Raw genomic sequence first — 27,878 nt, 5'->3', positions numbered from 1 at the left:
GGTTGGAGCAGCCAGCCAAAAGCCTTCTTGTGCTGCTGGGGTTCAGGACAGAGCAGGGTCAGGTCACAACTGCACAGCAGCCTCCACCTCAATCCACAGTGGGGTCTGGGACCCCTATCTCCCACCAACAGCCTGCACCACACATCCCCTCCCACCAGCAATGGAGAGGCTGGGGGTTCCCTGCACTAAGCTGAGCTCAGAAGGATCCTCACATACTGCAGCCGAGCTGAACTAAATGCAAGCACTTAATACCAGGCTATAAGAATTACAGCTGCTGCTGTAGTCCATGGGGAAACCTCCTCTCCCCACTGCTTTCCATGGTTATAGTAACACCACCTCCCTCCTGTCCTGCCCCAGGGCTATCAGACACACAGCTCAAGCCTGGCAAAGGCCTTTTGCCTCCAAGGACATCTTAAGGTCTGATTTAAGGACAAGCAGCCATATCCAAGCCTACTCTCTCACCCCAGAGCCCCACTAGGAAAGACACGAGGTCACATGCAGTGGCATGAAGTGACCAAGTTCAACCAAGCAGAGTTCTCCTGGAAACCCAGCTTCTGGTAAGGTGAAAAACATTAAATAGGAGCAAGTAAAGATTAATTCCTAAGCCTCTCCCAGTAAGAATCACAGAGCTACTCACAAATAAAGCCCAGAGCAGGCACTCAGACAGCTTTCATCAGCAAAAGCAAGCCTTCCACCCTTCAGAAGAGAGAGGGTTTGCAGAGCAGCCACCACCAAGGCCTCCCTAAAGCCAGGCTGTGCATAAACACACTCAAGGACTGATCACACACAGCTGCTGCCTCTTCACCTTCCCTCCAGGCTTCCAGCCAACACCTCTGGCTCAGAGCAGCCTCCAAGTGCTCCCCTTAGCCCATCTTGTTAAGGTTTTGGTGCTTTTTTTTGTCCTCTTTCCTGCACCAGCAGCAAGGCTGGATCCCAGCAGCATCAGCTCTTTAATCCAACACCCCCAGCCACCAAGCTGCAGCCATCCCCCAGCTCACAGAGGGGATGAGCACCTCTTGGCTCAAGCTGATGACACCCCACAGCATTAAGTCCTCAAGTTCTGCTTCACCCTCCATTCCTCTATTTCCCCTCCAACAAAGGACAGCAACATCCTAAACAGCCTCTTCTTTTTGGGGAGTTTCCTCCACCCCTATCTCAGCAGAGGTGCACCATGCTGACACCAGCCAAACAGCCAGGAAATCCCACCAGCAGCCCAACACCCATCATAGGATGGAAAGGAACAGACAACCCCAAAGAGGAGCATAAACCACTCACCCCAACACCCTCATGCCCCATCATACCCTCAGCTGCCTCTTTTATTGCCCCTAAGGAGCCACACACCCTCCCTTCCCAGGACACTCATGTTATCTCCAGCTGCTCCCTTGCCATGCCCAACTGGATGCACCTGGAGGAGAATGGATGGTGCTGGAACACGCTGCTCACCTTCCCATACCTCTGTGGCCAGACCCTTTGTGGAGATGCACCCATTCAATGTCCTGTGATGCTGGGGACAGAGACCCTCAATGGCAAGGGGTAGGAAATAGGTGATCTCTAAGGTCCCTTCCAACCCAAACCATTCCATGATTCTATGATTCAACAGCAATCACACACCAATCCTGGGGCTGCTTGCAGAGCCTGTCCTCCTGCCCAAGCCACTGCTCCATCCCATAGGGACAACAGCATCCCTGCCCTCGAAACAACCCCTCACAGTGGGGCTTGGCTACAGCACTGTGGGTAGTTCTGGGGACTCAGAAGTGCTGAAGGCAGCTGGGTTGTGCAAACCCTTCCAAGCCATCCCCCTTGTTAGCAAAACCCTGTAAACCCCACTCCATGTGTGCAGAGCATGAAAATACCTATGGAAATCCACTGTGCAATAGCAGGGCTGCTTTAAGTCCTGGATTCCAATCCCAGGCTCCTACCAGTTCTCCCTTTAAGGCAAATGGAATGAGTCGTGTGAAGCTTCATGCAGAAGCTGATGGTGGGAGGTTTGAGAGAAGACCTTTGCCTGAATCTGTTCTTTGTGGGCATTACAAAGCCAGTTGTGCTACTCCCAGATGCTGCATCTTCAAGCTTCAAGCGCCCCTGGTTGCATGATCTTCTTTCTTGGCTGCTTTAAGGCAGGAAAATTACATTTCAATTGCTTTTTAATTCATCTTAATCTGGTGCAAAAGTTACTGTGCACCCTCTTCGTTTGGTTCTCCTAATTCCTGATCACCCAACGCTAAGTGAAAGCAGGCCTGGCTCAAGCTGAAATAAGTGAACCCTTGCAACCTTTCATAGTGATTTAACTACACTGGCTTAAAATCACACCCTAAGACAAGTGGGGGCAGCCCCTGGCATTTCCTTCCCTCCTTGCCCAAGGAGCTGCAGGGTACGAGTGTGCAACAGGGCTGTGAGACATTTATTGTTATCCTGGGCTGCTCTTTCTCTCTCTGCCCTTTGCATTCCCTCTCTACCTGCCAAGCACAATCTCCATCGTGTTCACTCCTCTGTCACTGCCAGGGAGAGCTAAAGAGGCATCGGTTGATTAGCAACCCCCATCCTTGGCCTTTGCTTCAGTCCCTGATGGCATGAGAGGTGGCACCACGAGTGCTCAGCCCCACTAGCAGGCAGAGGATGAGTTGTGCTCATTTCGACCCATGCTCAGGACACGAGCAGATCGATATGTGCCGAATGGCAAAGAGAAGAACCTGGAGGGGAAAAAGAACCCTGTTTCAGTTCCAGCATAATAAAAGGGTATCACAGCTAATGGAGAGGAAAGGAGATAACCCCCTAAATCTACATGACAGTGTCCCCTGAGCTCAGCCTTGTGTGCTGAAGCTGAAAATCCACACAGTGACAGGTATGAAAAGCCATGGTTCCAGCCCAGAGGTTTTCTCTGTGGCTGCTCTCTCCCACCCTGGCACCCTTTGTCCCAACATGCTCCCACCGGGACACTGCAGCTTTGGTGCATGGTGGCAGATTTGAAAGCACCACTTCTAAGCCCTGAGACAAAAGCATTGATTTTTCCTCCTCTGTTTTTTTTTCATGTCTCTTTAATAGGTTTACCCTTGCTGCATAATGATCAGGGGAGATGTCAGTGTGTGGCATCACTGTGATGGGGTTAGATGAGGCAGGGGCAGCCCAGGCTCCACCAGTAGGTGGTTGCAGCAATCCCTGTGTGAAAGGAGAACCTCAGCTGGCAGAGGTAGGGATTCCTGCCAGCAGCCCCCTGCCTGTCTGCTCTCAGTGTATTTGCTCCATCAGCTCTAATGCAATCCATTAAATTAACATCAACACATTAATTTCACTTATTAGTTACACTTCCACCAAGGAAATAACCATGTGGGCTCCTGAACTAGCTGCTGAGCTAATGAGGGGTAATTCCCAAGTGTGGCAGGGATGGAGCCTGGAAATTCCTCCTTTTCCAGTTGGGACGCAGTGGCTCCTGGTGGGGGGGCATACATCAGGCAGCTGGTGACCTCCCCACTGCCAGCCATTAGACTCATTTCAGTGCTATTGTTCATGCAGCAGGCACGGGTGTGAGCTGAGATCAGAGCTGCATTGTACCAGGCACTGAACAAGCACATAATAAGTGACAGCCCCCGTCTGTCACAGTCTATCTAATCAGGACATGCAGAAGGTGGGAGAAGGGATTTATTGGTAGCCCTGTCTTAGTGCTGAGCCAGAGGCAAAGCTCAGCATCGCAGCTGGATTTTCCGAGGCTCAAGGTGCAGCTTGTTGTTTCTCCTAATTTAGTGTTGCAGCCTCAAAAACAGTGCTCCTGCTTTTCTCTCCCTCCTCTGCTTTGCTTTTCTCTTGCTCCCCTGCTTTTCTTCCCCAGTTCCTCTGTAGCCAGGGAGCCATGGGGCTGCATCAGTCCAGATAGCTCATTTGAAGGGAAAGCAACCCATGGAAATAAAGAAAGAAGTATGGTTTTCCATCAGTCCTGTTGAAACAGCCATGGGATTGCTATTGCTGGTAGACAAGGAGGAGAGGTGTCCCTGAGGGAGGGAAGCAGCATCACATAATGCATTACCCAGCATCACATTGTGCATTGCCAGCACTTACGGCAGGCTGGGCCAAACTGGTCCTCAGTCCAGTGCCTCATCCCTGTGGTCAGTACAGGAGTGACCCAGGGCTCTATGGTGGGGTAGCACCAAGAGGAGGGAAGCCTGTTTTAAAGGCAGCTTAATTTGCTCCCCAAAACCTGGGAATGTGGCCTGTTGAAGTGGGTTGGATAAATACGAACCCTGCTGTGCTGTGGGACATCTCCAATCCCATAATCCTTGTGCAAGTTTGCCGCTCAAGTTATTTGGTTGAGCAAACAGACTGTTCATGCCTAATACTTCCATGAGGTTACGTGGACCAGAAAGCTCGTCCTTCTGTGTGGCGCTTCCCAACGTAAAGTGTTCTTCAGTGCCTTTTTCCAGCCAAGAAATGGGATCACTCACTCACAAATGTAGATGCTGAAAAGGAAAAGAAGAAAAAGTCACATTGATATTGTACAGAAGAGATCTCTATTTATTAACAGAGGAAAGAAATTCCATTCTCCTTAATTCCCAGGGAATTCCCTTGCAGGAAGACAGCTTGTAAAGCAGGGAACACCACGAAGTATAACTCCAAGCGATTATCCCATCAGCTGGACTGGAGTCAGTGGAAGCTCCCATGGAGCCCAGGGAGCCTTGGGAAGGAGAAGAGCATCCGGGCTGGAGCTGGAGTTCTGGGAGCGTTTTCCCACTTGGCAAATGCAGCTGTTGACGTTCCTCGGGCAGTGTAAGAGGATGCCCCAGAAAGCCAGGGTTTGTAACTCCACACTGAACGTTAAGGAGCTAATTTTAACTTCTAAGCCATGGAGGGATTAGAGGAGCAGTTTTTGGAATTACTTACAAATAACAGCAGACTTAATCACAGCTCTTTATTAAAGCCATTTCCTCTGTCAGCGAAGGGACTCCCATTGATGCAGCTGCAGCAACTCTCACCACCAGGGCCAAAAATCCTACTTTTCATTCTTCTTCCTAATGGAAAAGTATTCTTTTAGTCCCTGAATCTGTAACTCGAAGAACTGGAACACAGGAATCTGAAGTGAATTTGGGGATGAGACATGTCAGAGTGAGGGAGAAACCTTGGAATTACTGAAAAAGCCACATGATTTTGTATAAATCATGTGTGATCTTGCTCCATGGCACCCAATGGGAGAAAGGTGCTCTCTAAAGGAGTGAAGTAGCTTGTAAAGTATCTAAGGAAGAGAAACTCCACGAAAACACCAGGAAAGCCACAGAAATCATGGGGTCTGGAGCCTCTGGATGCCACTCTGGTGTCAGGGAGTCCATGGAAAGCTTAATCGGCTGCGGAGATGAGCTCTCCCATTCTCCTGCTGCCATTTCCTTGGTGGGGAGGGCATCTGGATACTCACCTCACTCCAGAGCATCTGATTATCACAGCTGAGGACAACATTCCAACAGAAGTGGGCTTCTTTTTGCTTAGAATATGTATTCAGGGGGCTTTGTTTGGAAGCCATGCTTAGGAAATGCTAACAAGAGGATTCAACATGCACATTCCACCTGATCTTAGGAGCTGAAGATAGCTTTGTTGTACTGGAAGGGACAGATCCAAGGAAGGTGCTGGGATGGCGCTGGGATTCAAGGCCTTTTTGTGGGTTGAGGCTGGCCCACTCCCATTGCCAAGGCCTGGGAGATGATCCCTGTCCAGGATGAGGCTGTGGCTCCCAATGGTCTCTGGCTAAGCCTAAGGATTTGGTTGGAGAAGCAAGGTAGGATGGACAGGAGGGGACAGGCAGGTGCCATTACCTGTTACTCCCCATTCCCAGAGACCCGTTTATGGACTGTTAACACCCCTCTGCTGCTGGCAGACCAGCCAAACCCCGGTGGGACACTTGGCTTCACCCTCTGTCCATCTGGTCCACCTAGGGCAGAGACAACACAGCTCTGTGTCGCTCCATGAGCTCAAGTGGCTGAAGTCTGTGCCATGGCTTAGACATTCTCAACCTTGCCAACAGTCTGATACCACATACCAGAGGTTTCAAGGGATCTTTTTCCTCTCTTTTTCCTTTAAAAAACACCCCTTCAGAAGTTCTGGGGCTGTTAGCTTTGCCTCCATCATTCCTTGCATTAAAAGAGTGCTACGATTGAAAAGCAGAGCGCTGAGAAGTTAAGGCACCAGAAAGGCAGACTTGAACTTGCCTTTCATGCACGTACACTTCCCCGTGGAGTTTTTGATCATACAACTGCACAGACTGTCTCCTGCAGGACCTGTGACTCACGAGGCACCCACTGGGATCTGACAGTACTTGACATTGTCCCTGTCAGACCCTCAGAGCCTCACAAGCCCTTGTTTGGTTAAGAGACTGGTTGTGTCTCTGCACAGCCAAACCTCTCTGATACACTGATCCTCCCCAAACAAGCACAGACAACAGCTGAGAACGAGGATGCAGCTTTCAGCACAGAACCACCATTATTCTTGAAATGACTAATAAATGCAAACCCATCTTGCAGGCCTTTAAATAACCCTGCGATCCTGCAGCAGTTTTCTGCTCTGGATACCATTCCTCCCCTAACCATTAAAGATCAGTTTGCTGCTGCTGCTGCTACTGAAATGCAACCCTGAAAGGCAGCATCTGAACCGAGCTCCTTGTCACTACAGCACAAAGGTTGTGCTGCCCTCCTCCACTTACAACCTCCTTCTCTGTGACTAGGAATGCCACTGTGTTTAGCCTGGGATCCCTGGCAGCACACTAAGAGGGAGAGACCAAAGCCTTTCTTCCATGTTGTCTGTATTATATGGGCTGGTTTGCCCCTTATCTGGACACCACTCTCCAATGTGAAACATACTTTTGCTCCCCATCCCTTCAGGTGACAAGGCTGGACTCTGGACTCAGTCTCACTTGAAGGTGATGAAGAAATCCGTGTCAGGGCAAGAAACTGTCAGGCAAACATCCTGCTTAGCAGACAACTCCCTCCCCATGACCCACTGTGTGCAGAGCTTGCTGTGCAGTGCTCCCAGGACACATCTCTGCACAATGGCTCCTTCCTTTTCTAAGAGAACCTTCAAAAACCTCCTTAATAATGGTTGCAATGGGATGTGGTTGGATGAACCTGGGACAATCCAGGCTGTCACAGCAGCATTTACAGAGCAGTGATGTGCTGGAGACCAGCGTGGCCAGGCGTGATACAGAACAGGGCTATGGGAACTGCCAAGGAGAGTTCATTAAACTCAGCAACAGGCATCCTACTTATCAGGAAGCAATTTGGCTCAGTCCTACCCATTGCTGATGTGTCCAGGGGCTGAGTGAGCTCGCAGCTATTTAAGGTTTGCCATTTTGACCTGCCTCACTTCATAGAGGGATCTGGTTGCTCCCTTTGCAGCTCGCTCCTCCTATGCAGTCAACACAGCCATTTGAGCACGTTACACACGAGTGAACAGGTCAGAAGCCAGTATTTATCTGATGCCTTTCACATCTATTTGTGTGAGAACTGGTGACAACCTTCACTCACAGATTCAAGGGCTGAAATTATTACCTACAAATGCCCAGAAAACATGACTTGCTCCGGATACATTCCTCAGAAGTTAATCACAATTCCCAATATTCACTCAGACTCAGGCTGGCCAGGGTTTCTGTGGTATTATTCTGCTCCTGACGGGACATGCTGAGTTCTTAGAATCAGCTTTTCAATGTGAATAGTCAGGTACAAATTCAAGAGGTGGGTGTAACGTGAACGCTCTCATTTTCACCTCAAAGCAGCTGTTTTATCTTCATCTGCCTGCTCTATTCCAAGTGTATTCACCTGAAACACCCACAATGGCAATACTGCAGGGTAGCCACATCGCAGACTCCAGCTGAGGCAAATAGAGCAGGGAAATACTTGAAGCTGATAAAGAAGTTGTCTTTCAGGGCAGTTGAGCAACTGGAACAAGCATGACTGTGACACAACCACAGCCTTTTCCTCTCTGTTTGCAGTTAAGACACAGAAACACAGGGCTTAGGAATTACTTTCAAATACAACCTTTGTTCCATCACCAACGTGGCTGCTCCTGCCAAGGATTCAGCCTGTGGTTTATCTGCCAAAGATCAGCTCCTCTCCCTGATGAAATCCATCACTCCACCTTGGCAAGAGGGGCAGAGCCAAAGGTGTGCTTCTGAATGAAGGCTTCATTCAATGGTCTTTCTATTTCAGCCTCTTGTCCCTATACTCCAGCAGCTGAGTTCCTAAAACACCCTATAAGGAAAGACAAGGAAAAATCCCCATGAAACAGAGCATTACCCAATTATCTCCTGAGGGATCAAAGCTTTCTCAAGCAGGCTCCCAGTGCTAGAGTCCTCTGAACTTACCCATAAGGAATGTGGTGTCTCTTAAAACATTAAGTGCTGGCTCAGGCCCTCTGAACAGCTAGGAAGAAGCCTGGCCAGCCCTTGCAAACATGCATTTCCAGGATCATGGGTTTAGCCTGGTAAGTACTTGTGTGGGATACTGGGAAGAGGTCTGGATAGGAGATCAGGAAGGATCAGGTGGTAGAACTTGCAAGCAGAGGTAGAAAGAGACAAGGACAGTGCCTGGAAGTGTTCCTAAAGCCCGTCTGGCTTTATACTCAAGTGTGTTTTATAACAGGTAGACTTGAGCTCAAAGGTATTTTAGCCGTAAGTTTATTAGATTCCATGTGATTCTGGGGGGGATGAAATTCAGGAATTGTTGGCATGGCCTCACCACTTCCTTGACCTATGGCTTTTGGGACTACATTTATGCCTAAGCTTTTATAAACGTGTATTGTCTCTGGGTACCAAAACAACACAGTCAAGGGCTGCCTTTAGAGAGGCACCAGCCACTCCTATTGACTTCACACTGAAAGGCCAGAATAAAACAGACCTCCTGGAGGTGTTTTGTCTTCCAAAGACTGGACTGACAATGGGTGGACAACTCTGAAGACTGAAGTAGTTGTGCCTCAGTTTCCCCTTGTAGAAGGATGGTGACACATAAAGGATTTGAGGTTCCAGAAAGGTCTGAGACCTGCCCCCAAGAAACCCTGTTTGATGAATGATCTGCATTGATCTTCTCTAGGTGCTTGGTTTACCATTTCAGTGATGTGCTCCACGTACCATGCTAGTCCATGTATTTCAGGGAGGTGTCAGATAAAGCATAGACCTGAGACAAGTCTTAAATATACATTGCAACTCCAGACATGTAAAACCAGCAACTCTACGGATTTACCTGTATAGATTGAGAGGGGAAACAACTGCTAAGCTGTTATAGTTCCATATCTCTGCCTGATCTTAGGGGGAATGGACGGAGGAAGGTTCCTCCTTTCCTGCTTTCTGGTTGAAGTTCATCCCAGAGCAGCAGTCTGCAATTGACAGTGTTACACCAGGGCCTTCTGAAGCCCTGAAACCCATTTCCAAAGGTGCAGCCCTGCTGCCTCGGAGTCCTTGCACCCATCATTTTTAGACCATCAAGGTTTGCAGGAGGATGGTGTGAAAATGACACCAGAAGGACGAGGCCAACGCTGTCCCTAACCAGTGCCAAGCTATTCTGACTTCAGCCCAAGCAGCAGCCTCCAGACCCTGCTGGGAAGAAGTCCCCAGCACCCCCCAAGGGCTTCTCCCACTTACCCCAGACTAACTCCAGTGCAGACGGCTGTGACTCACAAGGCTGGCGCGAAGCATTGCTTGGGGCTGTCATCATAGGGCTGTAGAGCTGGAACCAAGAGCAGCCCCTGACCTGGGCAGCGTGTCCACACTGCAAAGGAAACCACAGCAGAGCCCGTGTTCCCTTTAATCTGTGCAACCCACAGTGATGAAATCAGCTCTGCCTCTGCAGGGAGCAACGGGTCGAGCAGGTATTGCAGGTCCCCAGGAGGCATGTCTTTAGGTAACTGGACACTGACAAAGCCAACTCACCATCAGCAGTCTGAGTGTTGCCTTGACAACAGGAAAGCTAGTTCAGATGTGTGGGTGAGGGAAGGAAGAGGCTGCCTGGCGTGTGGGACATTGGCTGCTCCCAACATGGAACAAGCCTCCCAAAATACAAAGCCCTGGGATATGAGTCATGTCCTTCAACTCCCCTGCTCCCTCCTGTGGGATGTGGTATGGTCTGAGCTTGTGACAAGGGTGAAAACCACACATGGGCACAAGAAGCTGATGTGCCATGGACTTTCCTGGATGATCCTGGTGGGTTTTGATGGATGAGGACAAGAGATGATGACCCAGGTCCTCCCTTTCAGGTTCCTCTGAGCCCCTTTTACAGCCATGCCTCCATCGGTGCTATTGTGCACACTGCTGTAGCCTTTCACACTAAGAGGGTTTATGCCCATACTGCATAGGAGGCTTCTGCACAGGGGTTGCCTGAGAAGCCCTGCAGTTGCTCTGACTTAGTGCTCTGGCAACCACAGAAAACAACCAACACCCTCAGTGCTTCCAAAATCCCATTGGAATCCCCATCCAAGAACTGCTCTCACCAGAATTGGGCCTTAGGGCAGTGTTCAGGAACAAAAAGTGGAAGAAAGCCTCCCCCCCCCCCTTCTCAGCCATAGGCACTTGACAATGGAGAAAACTGGAATGAAAATGAGAATGTTGTTCCTATTTCTCCCCAGTTAATCTCTTGCTTTCTGGCCTCTCTTAGGAACTACCACCTAGGTTTGGGATGCTGACTTGCCTGTTCCTCTTGCTGCAGGTTCCTATTGAACTGGAAGGTACCATTGGTGTGAACAGGACAGCAGCACAGGAAATTCCAGGCTTCTTCAATCTGCTTTCTCAGCAATGTGGGAAGCACTGATCCCCTTCTTTCCTACTTTCTGCCTAAAAGAGAAGCCAAAATGTCTCATCTTTACAAGGAAGTGTGAGGATCCTGCAGCTCCTGGCACTCCCTGAGAAGGAGAAAACTGAGGCCATGAACAAGCCCTATGGCATCAAGACATTCTGCTGGGTGAAGGATGACAAAGGGGGTTTCCTTGCTGGGGAGATCCAGTCTGGAAAGGATAATGAAGTCATGGTGAGGATGGTAATCAACCAGCTAAGCTCTACTTTATGGGTTCAACAGGACCCCAACAGGTCAACAGGTTGCCCCCAGAGGAAGTGCAATCACATCTAAGACCAGACCTACTCTGCTTTGTGGGTCAGCCAACTTGTGGGACTCCTTTCCTGAGGCCACCAGTGGGGGTAGCTGGAACAAGTGGGTGTATTCCTGAGAGACTATCTTCCCATGTGGTCCATGGAGACCCATCTGGGATAATGTCACCTACTTCCTGTTCTCCAACACTGCAGGCCATCGTGGTGAAGAATGTCCTGCAGACAAATGGAATGGTGGATGATGAACCCACCCAAGTTCAACCAGATGGATCACAGCCGGATGGCAAACATGACCTTCTTGGACGAGGCCAGTGTCCTGGACAGCCTGTGTCAGCTCTACACCCCCATGAGGATCTATGGTTTGAAAGGGCAGAGGGGAATGGCAAAGCTGCATGGGGTGAAGGCAGGACAGCAACAGCTCCTGACTCAGTGGGCCAGCCTGTGCTGCTCTAAATTGTGTGTGACTTAGATCTTCCAATTCCAGCTTATATCCAAGACACTTTTCCCTGCCTATCACTCACAAGCAAAAGGCAAAGCACCAGGACATTTGAGTTCTGTGTCTTCATGTTAATTCCCTGCATTTCCTTCTTCCCATTCACAAACCAGAGGGTGATATTGATCTGTGGCTGCAGAGAATCTGCCCTCACACAGAGCTCTGGGGGCTTGCAGATGGTCTGGAAACTGCAATCAATAGCAGCGGGAGGAATAATCACAGCGTTTGCTTGGAGATTGTGGAAAGAAGAGAGCTGAGGAGCAGCCTCAGGGATCCTCAACCAGGGGGGATTTCCCAGCACTTCATTTCCTGCCACCTGCAACACCAAAACCTAGTAAAAAGTAGTTTATATGAGTAAAACATTGTGAAAAGCATCAATAATCAGAGAGGGAGACCTGGTCCTTCTTCTCTTGACAGCAGTGAAGTATCTTGCTTGGTATCAAACAGAAAGAAGCCCTCCCTGCTAACAGCTTCTTCTAACAGAGGGATTGCAGCTTCTAAGGCTGCAGTTGTTTTCTCTTCTCTTCCTCCTTCTCCTTCTCTCTCTCCTTTTCCTTCTCCTTCTCTCCCTCCTTTTCCTTCTCCTTCTCCCCCTTTTCCTCCATCTTTCCCTTTTCCTTTTCTTTCTCCTTTTCCTTCTCCTTCTCTCCCTCCTTTTCCTTCTCTCCCTCCTTTTCCTTCTCCTTCTCCTTCTCTCCCTTTTCCTCCATCTTTCCCTTTTCCTTTTCTTTCTCCTTTTCCTTCTCTCTCCCTCCTTTTCCTTCTCCTTCTCCCCTTTTCCTTCATCTTTCTCTTTTCCTTTCTTTCTCCTTTTCCTTATTCTTTTTCTCTTTCTCTTTTTCCTCTCCCCTCTGAGTCTATGGGGGTCAGTAGAACAATTCAGAACTCAAAGACATAAATAGCAGCCACATTTGGCCTCGCAGCAAAAATCCTGTTATTCCAGCCTTGTGGGATTCCTTCGGTGGCTTCTTATTTCTCCTTCCAGCTTCCTCACTGCCAGAGCTCTGGAGTGTCATGTCCCAGCTTGTTTCCTCCTCCACAACTTCTCCCCCCGAGGCTCTCCCTTACTCTCCTCGTTTCTAGCCTGTCTTATGCTGCCCTCTATCCTTGGAATAACCTTCCTCTTCCTACAAGCAATAAACCTCACTCTTTCCTAGCTTTCTGCTTGCAGATCCCAGCATTCTCCTGTGGGTCTCCCAGTGCCGGCACATCCCAAAACCTCTTCTCTGGAAAACTGAAGGCCTAAGCTCTGAAAACTACATTCCACTTTGCACTTGGGGTTCTTCCTTGGAACAGCCAGGCTTCCACCTGCCCCATAGCCATAAGGCTGGACCTCTGTGGAAGAATCACTGCTGCCAGATGTAAGAAGCTTTGTATGGAGGTGCCTGTCAGGAAAGGTATGTACTGGGATGCTTTGGATGCTGAGGAATAGTTGTGCTTAAAGCCCAAGTGTTCAGTGCGGAGCATCCTGCTGCTGCTGACTTTTTATCTCCTTGAGCATCATATCATCCAGGTGAATCCTATTCTGGACAACTTGGATAATGCTACAAGTACGAGGAAGAACGATTCCTCCTGTTTGTAAGTACCAGCCCTGTACTGATGGGTCACACAAAGATGGTCTCCCAGAAGAATTAAACCCACAAATGATGTTAAAACGCATCCTGAAGCCCTGGAGTGAGCTGATCTTCACCAACATTTCACACAAAGCACCACTGGTTCCCATCGTCTTGAACTTTGATTTGATTTGGACTTTGTATTTTCAGCTGTCGAAAGAAAAAAGCAGTTTCAATCAAGCCCAAATTACCGCACTCTCAGCTATTGACTTCTGCAGAGATTCCAAATGCTTTCAGCTTGGGCAGATCAGTTCTGATATGGAAATTGTCAGTGACAATTTGGGGTTTCCAACTGCACTCTCATCCCTCCGTCTCTGGGTGCTACATACTTCTGCCATATGCTGCAGAGAAAGGAGGATTTCTTTAAGTTGTAATACAGAATCTAAGCAGAAAAGAGGGGTTTTTATAGAGCTGATCTTTGAAAAGATTACATTTCCTCTCCCTGACTTGCAGATTTGCCCCTCCAGGCAACGCTGGCTGTCCCTGATGGATGCTCACAACCTCTCAGCTACTTTCTGGTTTCCTACAGATATTACAATCTTGATTAACAGACTCATCTTTGATTTGCTCATCTGGGGCAAATTCATCTGAATTCCCTTTGGGAGCTGGGGCTGACACTGAGGCTTGTAAGGAAACACATCATTCCTTATATTCATTTTGCTTTGGATGTTTCCTCGTGTTGAATAGACCCTGTTCTGATCGCATCAGACACGTGCAAACCTGAACTGAATTCTCTCAGCTTGAGAGTTCTGCACTGCTGTAAATGAAATCAAACCTTCCCCTACTTCCACAGTGATGCTCTGGATGATGACGAATGTATTTCTTCTTTCTTTAGTTGCCTATGAGACACTGTGAACACAAAATTGCCACAGTGCCTCCCCCCAAAGCTGTACACTTTTCATTCTACAATTACATTGCAAACATGACTTACATTCATCAATCCAACCCTGTGCTTGTCTTGCAACCAAGACCCTAAAAATAGCTACCCAGGGAAGGTGCATTGTCCTTTGTCTGCACATGTGCATCCAAGACTAAATTGGGAAGCACAAATCCCTGCTCTCAAGGTAAAAGGACCCCAGCATGTTTCCTGCCTAACGCCCTTTAGCATGCAGAAAAAGGAGAGAGGAAACATATGGAGCAGTTATTCTTTAACGTGGGATTGTCTGCATCCCTCCTACTTTCAACTCATCCCAGCTTTGCATCACACCCAGAGACCATATGTTGGATTTGCCTCTCTGGACAGTTCAAGGCCAAGGCAAGTTTGGGCTGTTCAGTGGCAGGTTCCAGCTTCTTCAGCCTGGCCTCAAGAACAAGGGCATGGTCAGATCCTCACTGTGCACCAGCAGCATTGGTGCAAGGTCCTTCTGCACCCTTCCTTGAGCTCTGCTCCCTGAAGTCACTTGGACTATCTAAAACTGGCAATAAAGGTGGTTTGTATCAAGCCAAATTTGTCTGAAGAACTCCTGTGATGCTATCACCAGCAGAGCCAGATGGACAGAGGACCTGAGCTGAGAGGCAAGGATGAGAAATGCCCAGGCAGGACTGGTAGCAAGGTACAGCTGAATGAATTGATACAGAGAGGGCAGAGGGAGGATGGATTTGTGGAGACCAGAAGCCACACTAAGCATGTTAGTGTCTGACAGAAGGTATGGACAGAGCCATTACAGGGTATATCTTTTCCAGAGCTCTTTCCAGAAAGAAAAGGATACGTTTCACAGGTCAGTCTTACAAACCATGCATGGATGGATTCATCTGGAGACCAGTTCCTGAAGCCAGCAATGACATACCTGGACAAGCGATGGCATCTTTGGCCTCCATTTCACTAGCTGCCAAAACAGCTGTGCCAAAACTGGTGCCAGTGAGGATGTTGCGAGGTTGTGATGCTCTGAGAGCATCACTGAAGGATACTCTGGTTCTTGCTACACTCACAGGAATTCCAAAGGACACTGGTGAAATGCTCGTTTCACTGATATCAAAAGCAAAATTCCCACTGGCATGCACAGGACCATGAGTTTTCAATCTCTGGCTTCTCCCTGCACCTCCGTGTTCCAGGTCTGGAAAATTCATGTATCATTTCCCAAGAAGCAGCTAAGAGACACCATCATATCTTCCATCCCATTCTCTCCAAGAAGAAGCTTGAACTTGCTGCTATGACACTTTGTGTGTGCTGTTCAATACCCACACCCCTGCTCAATCCTCTGCTTTGAGAATAAGAAACCTACTCACCAGAGCTGTACTTGGCTACAGGTTCCCTGTAGTGGGGGGTTGTTACTAATTACCCAGGAAGAAGAGGATTGCAAGTGACTTTTCCTTAGGCAGAGCAGAGTGGGAAAGGAGAGCTGTCCTCCCTCATCTTGATCAATGCCTGCTGAGGTCCTGCTTGATCTGGCAGGGCTGCCACAAAGGTAAAAGTGATCTCATTTTCAAACTGAAACATTGAGCTGCTTCATGTCAATTGCTTACCTCTCCCCAGGACGGGAAAGAGACAGCCAGGACACGTGCTGCTGAAAAGGTTGGGGTGTTCTATCCCACTTACTTGACGCAGCTGCTGTGTCAAAATCTCCTAGGAAGCCTAAGCAACTCATCCCACAAAAGGCTTTTATCTGAAGTGATACATTCAAAATGTGCTCAGGAATTGAAACCTAGAAGAACCCTCAGCTCTTCTCCAGCCCAAAAGCTTGGTTATGCCTTGGTTGTACTGATGGCAAGTAGTACGATCCCCTCTGGGTCTGCCTCTTGCTGCAGCAACTGCTTCTTGTGCCCAATTCTAATCCTTACCACTGTGTGCATCAAGGTGTGATCACAGCAGACAATGCTGGAAGTGATCCAGGACAGGTTGGATGGGGCTTGGAGCAACCTGGTCTAGTGGAAGGTGTCCCTGCTCGTGGCAGGGGGTTGGAACTGGATGAGCTTTAAGGACCCTTCCAGCCTAAACCATTCCATGGTTCTAAGAAGGGGAAGAGACACTTCTCACTAAGTTAAGCTGGAGAAACATCAGTGAAATGGAAAACACAGCAAAAGGGACAATCCCCTCCTGGCCTGAGTTTCCCTTAGGAATAAAACTCAGCTTCTTCAACCTGAGGATAAATAAGCTACCGAAAGAGCAGTCTGGGATGGCCTAAAGATCAGTTCAATTGTCTGTGAGCTGAAGCCTGAATGTAAAAAGATCTGGTCCAGAGCAAATGAGCCTGACGCAGGAGTTTCTGGTTAACATTCAATGGCCTGGGGTTCGCAGGACTTCAAAGCAGTTAGTTACAGGGTTTGTTTGAAGCCTGAAAACTGACAGATCTGAAAGCTCTGCCAGAGTCCATGGGTTAAATCCTGCTCATCTCACATACATACGTAATCTCAAGGAGAAGCTTTTGTAAGAGGAAGACTTGACCCTTTGTCTGGTTCTAACACATACTTTTCCCTTTTAAGAATCATTTTGAAGAGTATCTATAACTGAAAAGAGCTTATTGGGAATATCTGCTGGCTCCTGAGGCTATTATTATAAGCAGGACTTGAGCTACAGAGAGATCAAACAAGTCTCCAGCTGCTGAACTCAGAGTGCCCTTTCCAGCAGCTGCTGGTGTTTTACAGCTTCCAGGATTTGTCCATTGCAAACAAGCCTTTGTACAAAGCAGAGATGATTTTCATAGCCACAGAGACAGGGAGTTCCAAGTCATGGCTCACAAGGCACACGCTGCGAGATTCCCTGGCACACTCAGTCATGAGCGCTCCCTTCTCCGGGCACGCTGTGAGAGCAAAGCACGATGTTCCTGCTTCCTCCTTATCTCTCCTAGACGAGATGGGGATAACTGCTCTATGGGGATGCTCCTGCTGATTTTAAGACACATGGTGAAGAATGGCATGAGCTGATATCCCAGATGATGTGTTGCGTTTTACTCACGGTATCAAAGACCCTTAGAACTGCTGACAGCTGCACGTGGCTCTTGCCATGGATCAGTAACTGAAAGTAAAGCAGAGTCCTGGGTTACAGCAACATTAAGCTTGCTCTGAAGGGACCTGGCTGGTTAAGTATCAATGGGCTGGAAAATGGTTTTTAGATGTTTAGCACTATGGGCTGGTTTATGGTGCAGATTAAGAACTCCCTTGTGTGGGTCTGTGTCCCTTCTGCCACACGGGCTTTGATGTCCTGGGCTCCAGGCCAGAAGAGAAGGTCCATGTTTACAACCTTAAAGGGGGATCATGCACTTGAGCACTATGAAGCTCAAGCAGAAGCCAAGAGAGGAGCAGGGAGAGATGGACAACATGGAGGGAGGTTGAGATCTCAGCTTGATGACAGCAAACCAGCATGTTAAGAGCTTGGCCAGTTCCTTAAGATTGAAAAGCTGCTAAAACCAGACTCTTGTTTCCAGGGAATATAAAATGACCTTAAAAACCACACTGATTTTAACTGAACAGATGTGCTATTGAGAGTCAGAGCTGGCATTCCCAGCTGCCACAGGGCAGCAGGCCTAGCCAGATGGTTGAGCTGTCAGCTAAGGACTTGATCCTTTGTTGAGCAGCTCTGCTTTGCAGGTGGTTTTGGAACCACGGTGGAGCAAACAGGCGTATGCCTTGCAGAGCATATGGTAACCCAGACACAGAGCAGCTCCTGCAACACCTTGTCTGAGGTGGGTATTATTGCCTCTGCTCCATTCAGTGCATTCTGCTGAACGGTGTGTGTGGATGAAAGGGCAGACCTGAGACCTGCTTCCCTTCTGTGCGTCCCAGTGAGCTCCCAGCAGGGCTGGAGAGCTTCCCTATCCCTGAAGGCAGTGCCTGTAACCATTTACCTAAGTATGCAGCAAGGGGATAGGACAAGGAGTGGGTTTTTTTCCTGTTACTCAGATTAACATGTTAATGTTCCCTATGACAGTGGCTGCCAAAATTACGCAGCTCATGGGTCTGAAGCTGAGAGCTCCAGGGGGAGCAACACCAGGCCCTGGGGTGAAAGCAGGGAACAGGCTGGAGCAGAAAGCTGCTCTCTCAGCACTGCTGTGCCAGAACCAGGGATTGGGCCAGGATGTGCATGTTCCTGATGGCTACTAGAGGCTGCCACTGTAACAACCACCCAAGCCCCTCAGGCCCAAGGGAGGCAAAGGGGAAAGAGCTCACTGAGCACTGCAGTGTGTTACAGCGGAACAATGAGTGCAGACCAGTGTGGGTTCTGCCAAACCCTGTCTCTCACCCTGAGTAACCTCACGTAGTGAGCTCAGACATGAAGCCAAGATGCAGAGGCCAAGCCCTCTCCATGAATGAATCATATCCATAGGTTTTAACGCAGAGCAACACTGGGAAATGTACTTTGCTGGTGCAAACGAATGTGTCTGTGCTGCCTTAAAGATGTACTGCAGCCAGAGACTGGCTCTGCTGCACAGAAATGGGCATCTCGGAAACCCTTTCCAGTAACAATTAGTTGAAAACACTGATTGTGCAGTGTTTTCTGACCAGTGACACAACAGCACAAAGAACACCAAGGCTGTTACATGACTCTTCAACATGTTGCCACTGGCCTTGATTACAAATACATAATCCTTATGGATATTCTTTAAAGAAAACCCCCAAACTCAAGCCAAAGCTTGTTGCTAGTATCACAAAGATCCCCAAAAGGCATACTGGCCAAAGGATTCACTTCATTTCTGCTTCTGTTGCTCATGTATGGCTGGAGAGACAGTGTCCTGCAGCTTGTCCAGCCTTTCCTGGTGTATGAGCCTTGCCTCTCTGCTGTGTTGTCAAGCAGCCATGCTAATACTTAGCAGCAGGAGCAGTATTTAAGCATTTTATCAAACTCCACCAGTTATTCATATACTCCACTGCACAGACATCCTGACAGAACATGAGCAGAGCATGAATCACAGCCCCTTTGCTCCATCTTTTTTACAGTCAGCAACTATTTCCTTTCTTGGCTACCAAGCAGGATTTTGACAGTGACATTTGTGCCAAAATAGGTCCTGATTGTGATTGCTTATACCAGTCTATAAGCCCCATTGTCCTCTCTGTCCATGTATGAGCCTAAGAGGTAAAAATAGCAACACCCTTCGCTTTGGCAGTGCTGCAGAATCATTTATTGAGGGCAAATGGGCTTTCCATGGTACAGGCCCCCCACAATTCCCATGACTTTAGGGAGTGCTTTAATGCTATTCCCATGCCAGCATTAACTCGCTTCCTTTCCCTATAGCCACAGAGGATTTCTCCCCGTCTCTACACAGGTTAACAATCAGAAATCTGCTTTCTGGGTTGTTCTCTCACTCTATTTGAACTGGTCATGCCTCTACTTCCATGCTCCTTTCCAGTAGTCCAGGGTGGCTGCAGAAGAATGAAGATCCCCTGAATGAAGCAGTGGGCTTGCTCCAGAGATGCATCATGGCCCTGCTCTAGGTCCAATTTAAAGAGGAGGATGCTGCAGAGGGAACATCAAGCAGTAGAGTCAATACTGTTAGCAAGCAGCACTGGTTCTGGTGCTCAGTGCTTCCCCATCACTCTTGTGGAAAGGATTAAGCCTGTCATTGTAACACTCTCCTCATCCAGGTAACAGCCTGTGTCTGCCTCTCGTGTGCTGACAATCTAGCTCTGTCCCTGAAATCCTGCCCCTCCAGCACTGCCAGGCAGAGGGTACACACTGTGTCTGTTCCCTTTGCTTGGGAAGGCACTGCTAAGCCCTGCCACAGAACCATGCACAGATGGAAGTGTGAGTGCAGCCCCAGCTCAACAACAGGCTACATAATCCCCTCCTGGCACTTAGAGGCCTTCTGCTGCCCAGACAAATGTCAGGTTTCGATCAACCAGCCAAACTTGCTGCCCACTCGGATTGTCACAAGCCCAACCCAGGACCCTGCAGCTGAAAGGTGAATGGCAAACAGTTTAGGAAACTGCTTCTCTTCTCTTCCAAGAGGTTTCTAGTTTTGAGGATTGCTTTAGAGTGCTGCACAATGAAAGAACAACCTCTACACCAAAGCAGAATGCAGGTAAAATGATGCATATTTTATTCAGTCAATAGTTTATGCAGACAGCACTGAATTGCTGACTTAAGTCAGTTAAGACAGATTTACGTTGGAGACTACAGTATAATACTTCAGTGTGAGTCCTCTGCAAGAGCATCTCTCACATATTCTGTGCAGTACTATTGATTTTAGCTGGTGGCAGCAAGAGGCAGGGAAGAGGGTCCCCTTTACGAGTGCCTCCAGCTTCTATAGGATAAGCAATCATCCATGCCTTTGTATTCCAGCAGCAGGTCTGTCTTCCCAGTTTATCTTCAACCCTGCCCATGGATGGTCACCAATGCAGAACTAAAAGAGAGAAAGGCAGCATTCAGTTACAGAAACTTTGGCATCCAGTGTCATTGGTGTAATTTAAAATGCCCTGGGGTACCTACGACGTGTACATGGGGCAAAAAGATACAACACAGGGCTTAAGAGAGACCTGTGCTGTGTTGAAGCAGTGCTTGGTGTTACATGAACACGCTGAGAACATCACTATGTTTAGGCAACTGGAACCCCTCTAAGAGACTTGCAGGCTCCCACAGGAAGGATATGGCAGAACAAAGAATGATGTCCCTGTCTCCTGAAACACAGGCCAGCACCTGGAGGATGCAGTGTGCCCGAGACAGCACTTACATTAGCTTCATGAGCGCTAGAAACAAGACAAGAAAGGTCTAAGAAGCCTCTTAGTCCTTGAAAGTCACAAATGAAGAGGGGAAATACACTACAGTGAAAGGCCTGTGTTACTGTTTCTATCATGTCCAAAGCTGCATGCAGCTGGTATGGTTATGGATGAGACCAATCCAGTCTTTTCAGACACCCTTGTTTGCTTCATTACACACCCTGCTGTCATTCCACACAGTCTTCATCACTGACGGCCCTGCTGGAGCTCCCACGTAAGCCCAAGTGAGGTTACTGGGTGCTGCCTGTCCTCTGTAACGTGCCTCTGTCTGCAGGGGCTGGACCACCCGGCCAATAAAAGCCACTTGCTGTTCTTAGTTCATGGAGCTCTTCCTCTAGGCTTGCTGGAGCAGGACCTTCACTCTCAACTCTTCATGTGATGGTGATCCCCAAAGGAACAGTTATATAAAACTATACATAAAACTATAAACCAGAATCACAAAATAACATTTACGTAAAATTGGTGCAGCTTCACACCATGTCCAAGGTTGCTTCCATGCAGGTAAGCTTGTTCCCTAGGACCATGTACAACTGGGCTTGCTTCCTCCCTTGTTGTATGTGGGGTTTTTGGTTTGTTTGCTTGTTTCCAGCTGTGAAACACAAATGACTTTATAAACCAGAAGACTTTCTCTCTCCAGCCTTCATAACTTCTGTTAGTTCTCTCACTCCATTCCTCTTTGTCTCATTCCAGGAGCTGCTGAACTGACTGAGGGCTGCTTTGCACAGCACATCCCCACATTTCATCTACTGCATTGCTCCAAAGGAAGTCAATCAGTCTGATAAAGCAATCCTCAGGCAAAGCCACCCAGTGCCTTCAGCACAAGCTGTGACTGGCTCAACTGCAGCTCTTTACTCAGGAATGAAAGAAGTTGGGTCATCGCTTCATAGACTACCTTGCACCCCTCCAATGGAACGTCTCTGTGATGCTTCCAAGTGCCAGGACTAGAGCGAGGAGGTCCAATAATCCTCTGATTTCACGAGAGAAGCACAAAGAATTAGGAAATACACAATGTGGAACTAGACAAATTGGCACCATCATTTATTAGGCTGCATTGCCTCCTGCAACCCTTTGTTTTGCAGGCTCAACCACAGAAATAGTGAGCTGCAGAGGGGAAGAGCAACAGAAGCTTTCACCTATGATATATAATCAAGGGGAAGGGCAAGTCATGGAAAGCAGTGAACAGCAAACAGATCTGCTATGAACAGGCAGTTACTCATGTGGTTTGAATTCTAACACCATTACTGAGCACACATCCGCTGCTTTCAGATGACACAGGAGTGCACCCTGTGCCCTGATCCTGAGGAAGAGGGAAGGGTATGAAACCCGCTTTGAATGCTTCAGCGTCCCCTGCCACGAGCTTTCACTTTGCACAGGCAGGTAGCAATGTCCACAAGCTTTCTTAGCACCAGGATCTCTGTGCCATACTTGTAGGGCTAAGAAGCTAAAGCAGAGCTGATCTTAAGAAGTGATCAGCCTCCTGCACTGCTGCTAACTGTAGCTCTTGTATCATTATACCTGTCTTGCTCATTTTAGATACCAAAACCTGAATCCCAGCTTAATCCCTCCAGGGCTTGTGTACAATAAGGCGGCATCAATGCTGCTGCTTGGCTCCACTGACCTGGGGGGAAAGGAGTAGAGGAATGGGCTATAACAAGGTACTGTTTACTCCTACCAAACTGAGCTAAATAAATAGATGGCAGTTATGACTCAGCATGCCTTTGGTGGAGATATAGCTGCCGAGTTAGAGTTTCTACAGCAACCCACTTCCTCATGCATATCATGTTCTCTCTGACACATGCTCCCCAAACTGACTTTTAATCAGACAGTACAGTTAATAGAATGCAAATGAAGTACACCTTCAGCTACGTGATAAATCTCACTTGCTCTTTACTATTCCTGAGTCAGGCAAAAATCCCACTAACTGAGCATTTATCCAGTTGAAGAGTGGAAAGGAAAATGGAGAGAGGCTGTTGTAGCTAATATTAGTAGCATATATCATTAGTTTTGCACATACGTTTTTGTCATAACATAATGAAAGTAGTTACTGGAACAGCCATGCGTGAAGGGAGCGTTCTGTTCTCTGCATGAACCTCAAATCTGCATTGCCCAACTTTTATCATCATTACACAGTGTTCATCCCTCCTCCAGCTTGTTCTATCCTTAAATCTCAATTTAGAGATGGAGATTGAAGTGGGCCAGACATTGCCCTGCTCTTACTTTTAAAGCCAAGAGCCAAGAGATTACTACTAGTGTTTTTTCATAGTTACTGAAAGTACTTTGTGCATTTCCTCTCACAGGAAAGCACGAGATGGATATGGGTTTCATCAAGGAAAAGACCTCCACCCCTGCACTACTCTATGCAACTTAAGCAGATCTTATGATGATCCCAGTATTATTTTTTATAGCTAGACTCCTTGGACACAGAAAAGGCAAATCCATGCTAAACGTGAATGGAATCTGATTCCTAAATATTAATCTTCCATTCCTATAACCTCCCCAAACCTGATCCTTTGTGTAAATGTAAACAGAGAATCAGACACCAGCACAACAAGCAGAGACCAAAGAAGTAAAATATCCCCATTTCTGAGTGCTAATACATGGCACATCCAGGGTTTCACAGTCCCAAAGGCAACCTGCGACTCCAGGTTCTAGCAGCTCCTGTCTTCCAACATATTCTTCTGTGTTGGGATCCTGGCCACACTGGAAGACCTGAGTGATGAACCTCTGGCAAAGATCATGACCATGCTGCAGTGTTGTGCTCCTGGCTTCCTGGTGAGGATTGAGTACAGAATGATGCTGGAAATAAAGCATCCTGGGGGAAAATAACTCTAGAAACTATTCAATGAATCCATTAGAAACCAACCACCAACGGAATTCATTTACTACCAAGAACCATGAAATGAAACTGGGACTTCCAAGTTCTACATCCCAGTACATAGCAAAGCAATGAAGTTTCCTGCTTTCTCCACATGGCTCCATGCAGTGGCACAATACTACATCCAGACAGCCGGGCTGCTGCCTTACCTCCTGTGCACCCACCCCAGAGACCAATAGCTGGAGGATGTCTGTAACTTGGGAGTGAGCATTATTCCTGTCAGGAAGCCTTAACCCACATGGTGATGCTGTGAGTCTCTTGGAACTCAACCACAGCACATATGTTTATGAGTCACAGGATTTTGGTTTCAATCTGACACTATTTCTGTCACTGCTCCTAGTATTTGTGGCTGCAGGACAGAGGAAAGAGGGGAGGCAAAACACACCCTTTTAATTAGCTTCCAGTTTCTTTGTGTATTTCCAGCATTATTTGTTTCTTCTAGTAAATGAAAGCCTCAATTTCCACATCCACAGTAGCATTTTTAAAGCTAATTCACTCCTGTTGTCCTTTCTCTTACATCAGCAAACCTTTATGAGCCTCCTTGCACCCCAGAAGGTTGTGGGGCATTGAAGCCTACCCCATTTGACTGAAACTCCACACCAACACCAGCGTTCTGCTGTGTACAACTGAACAGGAGCACTTTGAGCACCTCCACATACATCACCTGGAAAGGGAGCTGTTTCTAAGCCCCACGTGTTCTGTTTGCTCCAGGATACACCCGATGGCAATGCAGAGGGATAGCCACAGGTTTCTGCAGCTGCTTTTCTGGGAAGGATGGAAACTGTTCATTAGGATGAGGAAAATCCTCTGAGCTTGCCCTGTTCTGCAGAACTGAACAGCAGCAATTACAGGCACTGAGAACCTTGGGATGCCTGGGCAGGAAAGATAAGGGCTGGGAGAAAAAATAACTGTGTTCAGGCTGTGTTCACTGCAGTAAAGCCACTGAGAAAGCCAGCGATTTTCTTGTTAATTATTAACAGGGCAAGAGGCCTGAATGATTTCTTTCCAAATCAATGCCAGAAAAGTTAGTGAATGGAGAAAGCGCTGAAATCTGAGTCTAAGCCACCTCCAGGGAGTAGAAAGAGAGTGTCTTGGAAATTCAAGACCTGAACTTCCCACCAAACAGTACAGAGAGAAGCAGTGAGGTTATGAGCATGGGAATACAAGATTTCACTGTTCATTAACATTGAAAGGCTGCAACAAAACTGCTTGGCTCACTTCTCTTAAGGAGGACTCCACTGTCATCACGAAGGGGCAGCTCCAGCTCAGTCTCTTCACTTGGTCCCAGGATGAGTAATTCAGCTGGTTTTCTAAGATAGGACCAACATACTTGAGCTTAAAGTGAAACAAGACTCTGTTAAAGCCAATTCTTCACATATAGGTGAAACAAAATCCTCCTTTTTACCTTAGGACACTCCTTCCCATCTCCAGTGCAAACTAAATGAAATTCCATAGCCTTAGAAAGAAAGAGCTTTCCAAGGGTTCTGGTCCCATTTGGGCTGGTATGAATCATTCTGCATTCCTATCAGTTCACAATCTGGAACACAGACCTGATTTCTGTGCTGGCACACAGATCTGCTACTGTGCACCATAACAACCTTTGCTAGCAGTTGTATTACTCTACAGATATGAAACCCTCTGCACTAAACAGGCATTTCAGGAAACACCAGGCCTTCCACTGGCATGCAAGAAATCCTGGGATCTGATAATAAAATGACCACCTCAGGGCTTCCAGCGACCATTACAACAGAAAAGGCTTCTTTTGGGAATCTCACTGCTTTAACTCCTTACTTCCAGGTGAAGCCACTGATGAATGTGGCCCAACGGGATGAGGAAATGCAACTGAAAGATAATGAGAAACATCATGTCAAAGACTCAGGATCTCACAGAACACAGAGAGAAGCAGACAGCCAGGAGAAAGATGATCTCCTCATGCAACTGGCTGGGTGTTACCAATAGGACATGCTTAAAGGCTTAGTATTCATTTAGGCAGGGCATCAGCTTTCTCAGTGACTCAGAAGATGCTCCTTTTCAGAACGAATAAAGAGCATATAGGGATGATACATGAAATTCACAGACAGCATGGCTGTATCTTCAGTAAAGCCTTTAGAAAACAGAGGAGCCTGAAAGGCCTCATGGCTAAAGCAAAGGAGTCAATGTTACAAGCCCTGAGTCCTACTTCTGGTCAAACCCTGATGCTCAATGTGATCTTCTTAAAAGATCTTCTTAAACTGCAAACACTTTTGTACGTGTACAACCAACCAGATTTTTTCATGCTTAACTTTAAGAATGTGAGTCCTGGAGATTTAGATCAGCTGCAACAACAGGTATGTTAAAGGAAACCTAATCAATTCCATAGAAGAGGCAAAACCTGGCATTTCTTTCACATGGAAGTTTCCTGCCTTAAGAGGCAGGAGTTGTAGCAGTCTTTCACAGGATGAACACTGGATTCCCAACCCTTCATTAGGAACAAGAGCACCTGTTGGATGCTGAGGAGTACCTGGCCCTCATGATGAAATCAGAGACGGTCCTACTGAGCCAGCCCCTGGAGATGAAGGAGCTGACAGGAGTGCCAGCAAATGGATGCTGGAGGATTAGCTCAGCAATTGGAAACATGACTTGGAAGGGCTGGACACTACATTGGCTAAAACTAAGAAAGAAAAGCAGGTATGAAGCATTACAAGAGAGGCTTTTTCCTGCCTTATTCTTCAGGGAAATGAACCCTGACAACCACTACAGCCCCTTCAGTCAGAGCACCTTTTGAGATGGTCAGATTCACTCCACTGATCTCCCCCCCAAAGTTTCTTACATTGTCACCAGCATCTCATATACCCTGAGATGGATTTAATTCTCCACCCATCTACTCCATAGTAACGGTCATTTCGCAGCAATGCCTAGGGATCCCTCTACACAATGACACCTGCATCTTCTCTGTGTTCTTTATTCCAACCACTTTTGCACAGCAATGCTGGAAGGCCTCTACCCATAAAATGCCCCACACCACAGCCATGTAACTCCTTTCCAGCCTTGGGGAATACTTCTCTCTCTCCTGCACCTGAACTGTTCTTTATTCAATGCCACTGGAGAAGTTTTAAATCTGCACTGCAGCAGCCATGTGGCTGTCTGCTGCCTCTTCTGAAGTCAGTGTTAACAGCCACAGGATGTTAAACTCACAGATGTCTCAGAATTTATTAACTGAATCTCTGATTCCTTCTAAAGAAATACAAGTTTCCAGTGACATTTTGTCCTGATGCTGCCAAGGGCTTGTGTGATCCACAAAACCTGGGCAATATTCCCTTTCCTGTCTGCAGGCATTAGACCACAGAGTTCAAACTCTTGACTTCGGATCTCTCTGCTCAGAATGACTCAGGCACTAAATTCCAAAAGGAGAAGAGAGCTTCGGAGGAAGTTCATCAGGCAGAAATAACTGCTCCATTTTTCTTTACTCTTTCTCATTCTTATTCTCCCAGCCTAGGGAAAGGGGAATAAACCATGGTCTGATTGCTTAAATACAGTGAGACTGCTGCACAAACAGGAAGGGGCTGTGTTTTTTCTAGTATTAACTCATGACAGCACAGTGAAGCATTGCCAATGTGTGCTGCTGCCCAAAAGAGCTAATATGGATTGCTGAGGGTGAGCAGGATTCTTCTGTGCTGGACCAAGTTCCTGTGGGGCTATTGAAATGCACACACAAAGCACACAGTGCTTTCAGGAAGCACCTCAGATGAATCTGGCCTTTGGGGTTTCAGTCTGTTGCCAGGGCAGGGCCATTAGTTTCTCACTCAACTCTGTACACTTCTCTTGGCCTCTCTCTTCCTAGAACACTGAAGGTGAAGAGAATAAGAACAGCAAACCTACCACTCTGATGCATATGGTCTGTATTTTAGATGGCTCCCCTTCAGTCCGTTTTTGATATCTTGGGCCCTCCTGATAAACACCGCTTGTATGTTTGTTACAAAGCTCTTTTTCACACTGATTCCACTTCTTTCAGCTAGCTGGAGGACAACTAGGAACAAGAAAAGAAGATCCATGGCAAGGTGAAAAAGGCTCATCATAAAGCAGAGGGGGACCTCAAAATGCCAAGTCCTGACCTCAATGAGATGAAATGAGCCAGGCTTAAAGGATGTTATACGGAAGTGTCAGTTGTAGCAGAACTTCTCAGGGTACAGGGTCCTTCTGGGTGTAGCTGTGCTA

At 47.6% G+C, this 27,878-nt stretch overlaps 2 long non-coding RNA genes across 2 annotated transcripts; both read right to left on the bottom strand.

The window, feature by feature from the left end:
* Positions 1-7,157: 7,157 nt before the first annotated feature.
* LOC130603234 (uncharacterized) lies at positions 7,158-10,054 on the bottom strand. The gene is made up of 3 exons (XR_008973099.1): positions 9,602-10,054; positions 8,004-8,216; positions 7,158-7,374 (listed from the first exon to the last, which is right to left on the bottom strand). It is a non-coding gene; the product is annotated as an uncharacterized LOC130603234 (long non-coding RNA).
* A 14,111-nt stretch (positions 10,055-24,165) lies between these two features.
* Positions 24,166-27,878, bottom strand: LOC130603233 (uncharacterized). Its single transcript, XR_008973096.1, has 3 exons — positions 27,776-27,878; positions 27,543-27,690; positions 24,166-25,526 (listed from the first exon to the last, which is right to left on the bottom strand). It is a non-coding gene; the product is annotated as an uncharacterized LOC130603233 (long non-coding RNA).

The sequence above is a fragment of the Pezoporus wallicus genome, unplaced genomic scaffold, assembly GCF_028554395.1.
Source record: "Pezoporus wallicus isolate ANWC-B61680 ecotype Strahan unplaced genomic scaffold, APGP_CSIRO_Pwel_v1 scaffold_7392, whole genome shotgun sequence".
Taxonomy (NCBI): Eukaryota; Metazoa; Chordata; class Aves; order Psittaciformes; family Psittacidae; genus Pezoporus; species Pezoporus wallicus.
The sequence above is the reverse complement of the archived record's forward strand: the minus strand, read 5'-3'. Positions and strand labels throughout refer to the sequence as shown.